The 9,508-nt window shown below is 35.9% G+C and overlaps 1 non-coding gene across 1 annotated transcript; it reads right to left on the reverse strand.

The window, feature by feature from the left end:
* Positions 1 to 2,215: 2,215 nt before the first annotated feature.
* Positions 2,216 to 2,321, reverse strand: LOC118349808. The gene has a single exon (XR_004802721.1). It is a non-coding gene; the product is annotated as a small nucleolar RNA R71 (small nucleolar RNA).
* Positions 2,322 to 9,508: the final 7,187 nt, after the last annotated feature.

The following is a 9,508-nucleotide window of genomic DNA, read 5'->3' on the forward strand; positions in this document are numbered from 1 at the left end:
CTTTGAACTTGCTGACTTTCGTTAAGTTTTCGTCCTCTTCTTCAGGAACCCGGCATTTGAGAAGCTTTTCGGTTTTTGCAGTGCGGTTGAGGCAGAAGAAAAAGGAAAATGGGTTGTTATGGAAATGGTAGCAGAGTCCAGAGAGTGCGTCTGAAAGTCTGTTCCTGAGATAACACTAACGGATCAAAACTCAATAGGATAGGGAATTGTGGTTTTATGGTGAAATTTTAATTTGCTGACGTGTACAACTGTCATCCGGAGTTCGCCACGTGCGAATACTTGATTGGTAGATGCTCTGAAAAAAAGCTTCCCTTATCGTTTTTTTTTCCCTCCCTTTTCCCACGTGTTTATCCCTTTCGTTACCGTACGGTTCGCTTGGCGGCTTTGTAATCAGGTTTAACGACTATGCTTGGATTACATTGATGCCATCTTTTTCCTTACAAAAATTTTATTATCTTTAATTTTTTTTTTTGAAAAAAAATAGCAGAAAAAGGTGCTAGAAATATATTTTAAAATAAAAAAACCGTAAAAAAATAATATTTGACAAAACTATTCTTGAAATAATTTCCTTTCATGTTAACATCTATCTTTAAAAATTATTTTCTAAAATTTTAGGTTAGATTATAGCGGTATTTATTTAGTTTTTGAATTTGAATTTTGACATCTATTTAATCACGTCTTGTGGAATGAAGATGAGGTCTTTTGTTGGTGAATCTTAGTTAGAGTTCTGAATAAGAGATTGAGAGTTTTTAGTTTTTATTTTTGAAATGTTCTTTCGAGAAATCAGACCTGAGAGAGCATAAGCGAGAGCCAAATGCTTCATCAACCGACTTCAACAAAGAACACTAGTTTTATTCTTTTTATTTTTAATTTCATTATGAACTAATTCTATTTTCTAGAGTTTTGATGTAGCCTCGCACTGAACACACATGTTATATTCCAAATATTTTATTTTCAATATTTCTATGATTGAGTGTTTATTCTTTGATCTTACTGCTTACAATTTTTTACTTAACTTTTATTTGATCTTTTAGATTGTAATGAGATCGAGAGGTGATTTGTGATTAAAGTTCTAGGATTAAACACCATTAGTTGATTGAAAGTAGAGATGCTTTACCGCAACTAGTGTGATTTAAAAAAAAAATCTAAAGAACTTAACGAGTCTTCAATTCGTTAAATTCACATAGACATATGGAGTTATTAGTTGGAGATATTTTTGGTATTATTTGAGAGAAAATATTGAATAGTTAAGGGATTTTTATCATCAATTTGAGATAATTGGGACTCCATAACAAGGAAGAATAAACTGTGTGAGATTTGCTAGATGAAGTCAAACGCTCTAGATCTACTCTCATTATTTTTAAAATCTTAATTTTAATGTTCTTTTCTTCAGTTTAATTTAGATAAATTATTCTTTAAATTTCGATTTTTCAAATAGTAATTAATTTAGTCAATTTCAATACTCAATAACATAATTATTCCTTGTGGGTTCGATAACTGTTTTCTTTAAAATACTTTACTACTTGTTACGATTTTGTACACTTGCAGATTATATTTGTATGCGAACAAGTTTTTGGCGCCATTGCCGGGGAATAGTTATTTGTTATTGATATTGATACTAACTAGACTTTTACTACTTTGGATTTTATTTTATTAAGAAAAAAAGAGATTTAATTTGATCTCAATTTGATCTTTTCAGAAATCAGAAGTGCATGCGCCGACCTAGATCATTAGAGCATACGTTTTTCGATCCCAAGATTAAAAGGACCTTACGTCGGATCAATAAAGAGAAAAAGAAAAAGGTCGCTGCCTATGAAGTTAATATGGCCGATATAGCCGACCAAAAGCAGAAGGCGCTAAGAGACTATGCGATGCCCTCGGTCAATGAGGCGACATCCAGTATAAGGTGACCAGCTATACATGCCAATAACTTTGAGGTCAAGCCAGCCATCATTCAAATGATCCAACAAAAAGTCCAGTTTGGGGGTTGTCACAAGAGGATCCTAATGTTCATATTGCGAATTTCTTAAAAATTTGTGATACTTTTAAACACAACGAATTGATAGATGATACAATCCGATTGAGACTTTTTGCCTTTTTACTTAGGGAAAAAGTAAAATCTTGGTTGAATTCTTTGTCGTCCGACATCATCACCACCTGGGAGGAGTTGGCACAAAAAGTTTTAGTAAAGGATTTCCCTCCAGCCAAGAGAGCGAAATTAAGGAATGATATTACTACCTTCGCCAAATTTGAGGGTGAATCATTGTATGAGGCGTGGGAGAGATACAAAGACTTATTGCGCAGTGTCCACATCACGACCTTCCTGCCTAGCTTCAAATGCAGACATTCTACAATGGTTTGGGACTCACAAATTGATCCATTGTTTATTTGGCTGCTGGAGGAGCATTAATGAGTAAGACCCATGAAGCTGCCTATGGACTTCTGGAAGAATTGGCATTCAACAATTATCAATGGTCTGAGGAGAGAGAAATGCCAAGGAAAGCGGTTGGAGTCTTAGAACTTGATTCTATTACCACACTGACGGCGCAGATGACAAATCTTTGACAACAATTAGGTAAAATGAATGTTAATGCTATTCAAGCTAATGTTGTTTGTGATCAGTGCGCAGGAAATCATTTCAGTATAGATTGCCAAGTAGGGAATCCTTTTGTTCAACCGAGTCAAGAACAAGCCCATTACGTGTCAAATTTCTAACATCAGAACAATCCTTATTCAAACACGTTCAATCCCGGATGGAGAAATCACCCTAACTTTTCATGGAGCAATAACCAAGGGCTGGCTAGACCACCTCAATAGTTTCCACATCAAGATAAAAAGCCGGCACTTGAGGATGTGTTCATGTAGTACATATAAAAGACTGATATGGTGATCCAAAACAACTCAAAATCCATCCATAGTCTTGAGGTGCAAATCGTTCAGCTTTCCAACATGCTTACAGAGAGGACAACAGGAATTTTACCGAGCAACATTGTGACCAATCCGAAGGAGCATGTCAAAGCAATAGCATTGTGAAGTGGACGGACATATGACCAGCCACAAACAGTAAGTGCTAAGCGAGATGCAAAAGTTGAAAATGTAGAGATCGAGAAGAAGGAACCCGAGGACAAGGTGAAAGAAACCGATTGAGAGACGACCGACCAGTAAGCTGAGAAGACTAGAGAGAAAAAAGAGGTTGCAAAATCCAAAAAATCCATGGAATTTACTTCCGAAACTTATTTTCCTTTAATTTATGATCCACCAATTCATTTTCCACAAAGATTAAAGAAAAATAAAATTGATAATCAGTTCTCTAAATTTCTGAGTATATTTAAGCAATTGCATATTAATATTCCTCTCATTGAAGCCCCAGAGCAGATGTCTAAATATGCAAAAATTTTGAAGGATATATTATCAAACAAGTGGAAGTTGGAGGAGCATGGGATTGTGATGCTGATCAAGGAGAGCAATGCAATTTTATAAAAGAAGCTGCCGTTTAAGTTGAAAGATCTGGAGAGTTTCACGATCCCTTGCACTATAGGAAATTCCTATTTTGATAAAGCTTTATGTGACCTAGGGAAAAGTATTAATCTAATCTCCGTTTTCAAGAAATTGGGTCTTGGAGAAGTAAAGCCGACCACCATCTCTCTACAGTTGCTGGACAGATCTATCAAATACCCGAGAGGACTCATTAAGGACGTAATGATGAAAGTTGATAAGTTCATCTTCCCAGCCGACTTCATTGTACTTGATATAGAGGAGGATGAGGAGATCCCTTTGATACTGGATCGACTTTTCCTTGTGATGGGGAGAACTTTAATTGATGTCCAGAAAGAGAAACTCGTTTTGAGGGTAGGTAAGGAGCAAGTCACGTTTAACATGTTTAAATCTATGGAACTCCAGTATGAGTACATTCCTATTTTCAAATAAGCGACTGAGACATGATCAAGGCCGATGAGACATATGAAGCTGAATTTCCAAAGCTACCACTTGGGGTATGTCTTACTCACTCTACGTCTATTAAATCTGAATATGAAAAAGTTAAAGAGTGTGAGAGATATTTGGAAGCTACCCCTTACCTTTCCCCTTTCTCATTCAATAAAATCGAAAGTGGAAGAGCTAAATTCATCTTAGCCGACGTCACCCAAGCCTAAACTCAAGCCACTTCCATCAAATTTAAGGTACGCTTTCTTGGGACATGACTCTACTTTTTCAGTTATTATTAACAATTCATTGAGTGATGTAGAGGAAGAGAAGTTGCTAAGAGTCTTGCGGGAGCACAAAATGGCTTTGGGTTGGACCACCTCAGACATCAAAGGAATTAGTCCTTCAATTTGCATGCACAAGATTTTAATAGAGGATAATTTTAAATCGATCGTGCAACCCCAGAGGAGATTAAATCTATCAATGCAAGAAGTGGTGCATAAAGAGGTATTGAGACTTTTAGATGTCGGGATCATTTATCCAATCTTAGATAGTGTATGGGTAAGTCCAGTGCAAGTCGTCCCAAAGAAATGAGGGATAACCGTGATCAGAAATGACAACAATGAACTCATACCGACCAGGACGGTCACGGGATGTTAAATATGCATAGACTATTAAAGACTGAATGATGCAACTCGGAAAGACCATTTTCCCTTACCGTTTATTGATCAAATGCTAGAAAGACTTGCTGGCCATGCCTACTACTGCTTTCTAGATGAATATTCTGGTCACAATCAAATAGCCATTGCACCCGAGGATTAAGAGAAGACCATTTTCACTTGTTCTTACGACACTTTTGCATATAGGCGCATGCCTTTTGGTTTGTGCAATGTGCCTACCACTTTTCAAAGATGCATGATGCCCATCTTCTCGGGCATGGTGGAAATTTTTTTAGAAGTTTTCATGGATGACTTCGATTTTTGGACATTCTTTTGATAACTGCTTATATAACTTATCTTTGGTTTTGTAGAGATGCAAGAATACAAATCTTGTTTTAAATTGGGAAAAATGACACTTCATGGTCAAGGAGGGAATAGTGCTCGGCCACCGCATCTCCTTCAAGGGAATTGAGGTTGACCGAGCAAAGATAGAAGTTATTGACAAACTCCCACCACCGACCAATGTGAAGGGCGTGAGGAGCTTCTTGGGTCATGCCCGATTCTATCGTCGGTTTATAAATGATTTTTTACAAATTACTCAACCTCTCTGCACTCTGTTGATTAAAGATACTTGATTTGAATTTTCTGATGAATGCTTGCATGCTTTTGAAACATTGAAAAATAAATTAATTTCTCATTGTGTCACCGGATTGGAGTTTACCTTTTGAATTAATGTGTGATGTTAGTGATTATGCTATAGGGGCTGTTTTGGGGCAGAGAAAAGATAAAAAATTTTTATGTTATTTATTATGCAAGTCGGACCTTAACAGAAGCTCAACTTAATTATGCTACTACTGAAAAAGAATTATTAGCAGTTGTGTTTGCCTTTGACAAATTTCGTTTCTATTCGATAGGTTCAAAGGTGGTCGTCTAAATCGATCACTCGGCTCTGAAATACTTTTTGTCGAAAAGGGATGCCAAATCAAAACTGTTACGATGGATTCTGCTACTACAAGAGTTTGATTTGGAAATAAGAGATAAGAAAGGTACCGAGAATGTACTGGCCGACCACTTATCTCGTTTTAAGCTTAAAGAGGCAGCTGGCTAGGAGAATTTCCTAATTAATGAGACCTTCCCGGACAAGCAATTAATGGTTATACAAGTTCTATGGTATGCCGACATGGTAAATTATCTGGTGTCCAAAATTCTCCCGACATATCAACAAAACAAGAAGTTATTCTCCTACTTGTAATACTATTTTTGGGAGGAACCTTTTCTATACCGGCACTGCACGGATCAGATAATCAGAAGATGTGTGCCCGAGGAAGAGATGGAGAACATACTCAAACATTGCCACTCTTTGGAAGCGGGCAGCCACTTTGGTGGAGCAAAAACAACAATAAAAGTTTTACAATGTGACTTTTATTGGCTGACTATTTTTAAAGACTTTTTTAATTTTGTTACTTTATGTGATCATTGTCAAAGGGTTGGCAACATTTATATTAAACATGAGATGCCTTTAAACAATATTTTAGTGATTGAATTATTTGATGTTTGGGGTATAGATTTCATGAGTCCTTTTCCATCCTCATATTCTAATAAATTTATTCTGGTGACTGTAGATTATGTCTCCAAGTGGGTGAAAGCGGTCGCTTTGCCAACTAATGATGCGAGAGTCGTGGTGAATTTCTTGCGAAAAAATATCTCCTGATTTGGCACTCCGAGGGCCAATCAGTGATGGCATAAAGCATTTTTGCAATCACCAATTTCAAGCTCTATTGACTAAGTATGGAGTGACCCATCACATGGCGACACCATACCATCCACAAACGAGCGGCCAGGTTGAGGTGTCTAATCAGAAATTAAAGCGCATATTGGAGAAGACTGTGAGTGTCTCTTAGATAGATTGGGCAAGAAGGTTAGATGATGCACTATCGACTTATCGGACATCATTCAAAACACCGATCGAGATGTCACCCTATCGACTCGTCTATGGAAAAGCCTGCCATCTACTCGTGGAACTAGAACATAGAGCCTATTGGGTGACGAGGACACAGAACTTTGATTTACAAACGGCTAGCAGGAAGAGAATACTGCAGATCAATGAAATGGATGAGTTTCAAAATGATCCTTATGAGAATGCTCGGATTTACAAAGATAAAACTAAAAGAGGGTACGATAATCATATTCTTAGAAAAGAATTAGAAGTCGGGCAGAAAGTTCTATTATTTAACTCAAGACTTCGACTCTTTTCGGGGAAGTTGCGCTCTCGGTGTTAAGGATCGTTTGTGGTAACCTGTGTATTCTCCTATGGGGCAGATGATGTCCATCACGAGACAAAAGACACATTTAAAGTAGATGGATAGAGATTAAAACCCTATATGGATGGAGACTTTAACTAGGAAAAGTGCTCGATTGATCTCGCTAGTAATACATGTTGAGCGGACAATGTCTAGCTACAGACTTTAAATAAAGCGCTTTTGGAAGGCAACCCAAGTTTGATTTATTTATTTTATTTATTTTTATTTTTACTTATTATTATTCTTTTTTCTTTCATTTTGCAAGAGCGAAAAGGCAAGGAGATCTCCAAAGAGTACACGGCTGCACCTTCAAAGAAAATATTCAAATGACAGAATTGGACAAAATCAGGGAGCATCTCTTCCCTTCTCTCATTCTTTGCTTTAGTTTCTCTTCATTTTTCCCATTGAGGACAATGTGATATTTAAGTTTAGAGGGAAATGATATTATTTTATTTTCAAAATAATAATAATAAGGAAAATTCTCATTGCTTAAGTCAAGTTGATAATTCTTTACTTGATCTTACTTAATTTGATATTTTCTATGTTCAGTGAATGCTTCTTATGATCATTAATTGTTTTGAGTACCTAGAGAAATTTTATGTGAATTTTATGAATTTATATGGTCTCAACTTACTCTAGAATTTGTTTGATTACACTCGAGGTGAAATCCTAGACAAAATATTACTAGGGAAATGATTAAGGCATTCTTTGGACCGATTGAGCCTTTCAAGCTTACATGTTTATTATCTTTATCTCAAGTCGCCCCTTTGAGTTTTATTGAAATACATTTTGGCATTATATTTTTTTTTTCTTGTAAACCTCATAATCCCTATCCTATTTGAGCTTAAACATTGATATCCCTACCTTTCAAGAGAACTAAGTTTACACAAAGTCACAAACTCACAAGAGCATGAAAGGCAAGAGAAGTAGAAGGTCTACAAGTAAAGTAATTATAACAATATTATCAAAATCATAAGTTTGAGGGCATGAAGAGTCAACTCGTCTACTGTGTGGCCAACAAGAAAAGGCCGACGAGAGTCATCCATAAAGGCGGTCGAAAAAGTATGGAATATTTCTACCAAAAAAAAGAAAAAAAAAAAAGAAAAGAAAATGTCTGACCTATCGAATAGAGGGGTAAAGAGAAAGATGCTTGAAAGTGCAATAAAGAGATGTATGTTGAGAGATTTACAAAGATTGAAAAGAGATGCTTGTGTTAGAAGTGAGAATGCTCTATTTATTCTGTTGATATTCCAACTTAAGTTTTCTTGTTTTGCTTGAATCCTACATTTTCTTTGTAGCCCTCACCCTAACCTTACATTACAAGCTTAATAAAGACTTATTGTTCTCTGGTGATAGTTTCTGTCTTACATTAGTGAAGAGTGATTTTAAAAGCAAGCCTATGGAGTTTTTAGATATCCATTATTTATTTACTTGTTTGTATAAAACTATCCGAAAAGCTAATGATGAAGTGAGAATGATGGGTATGCATGAATGTGGGGATGTATAATGCGGTGGATTTGAGTTTTGAATTAACTTTTGGATTTGATTGATTTTGAATGATTCCTTTGAATTATAGACTTTAGACAATCTTTGAAGCAATAAATTTTGTGAATCAAACCAATGCTTGTTTTAATTGTCTTTTTTTCTTCTTTGCTCGAGGGCGAGCAAATCTTAAGTTTGGAAGTATTTGATAAATATGATTTTGATGTGATTTTATTGTTCTTTTATTTATGAAAAGTATCAACTTTCGTTCAATTTTATTTTTTTTATTTTTTATTTTTCTTTATTTTCTTGAATTTGAAGGAATGCGAAGATTTTAGTGTAAAATGAGAGTATTTTGGTACAAAAGAAGAGACTAAAAGATCCAGACCAAAGATAGGCAACGAGATCTAAAGAGAGCCGAGGAGATTTGGGCCATGAGCCCTGTACCGAGGGAAGCAAATAGAATAATCGTTCTTCTCGATAAGCGATGAGACCCAATAGCGATCAAAATAATCGAGAAGACTTGGCGACCAGTCCAACTAATCAAAGACCAACATCGTGGGCGATAACCAACAAAGGCGAGTAGCTTTACCACTCGATAGGTTGGCGATATGAGTCTTCCATCTCGGTCAGGAACCTTACATCTTGGCGATTAGGCGATGAGACTAGTTATATTCAGCACACATAGCATCATCCCGATGGGATCTTCCCGAGTTTCGTAATCAATTTACTGACTACCAAATCCTCCTGATCTCCGCAAATCTTCCATTTTAGATAATTCTAATATTCTTGGGATAATTTCTTTTTATGTTAACATCTTTCTATAGAAACTATTTTCTAGATTTTTAGGCTAGATTGTAGCCGCATTTATTTTGTTTATGGATTGAGTTTTTACATCTATTTAATCCCGTCTTGTGGGATGAAGGAGAGTCTTTTGTTGGTGAATCTTAGTTGGAGTTCTGAATCAGAGATTGAGAGCTTTCAGTTTTTATTTTTGAAGTGTTGTTTCGAGAAGGCAGATCTGGAGGAGTAAAGGCGAGAGCCGAATGCTTTATCAATTAATCTTCAACAAAGAACACTATTTTTATTCTTTTTATTTTTAATTTCATTATGAACTAATTCTATTTTCTAGAGTTTTGATATAGC

The sequence above is a fragment of the Juglans regia genome, chromosome 10 (assembly GCF_001411555.2).
Source record: "Juglans regia cultivar Chandler chromosome 10, Walnut 2.0, whole genome shotgun sequence".
NCBI classification, from domain to species: Eukaryota; Viridiplantae; Streptophyta; class Magnoliopsida; order Fagales; family Juglandaceae; genus Juglans; species Juglans regia.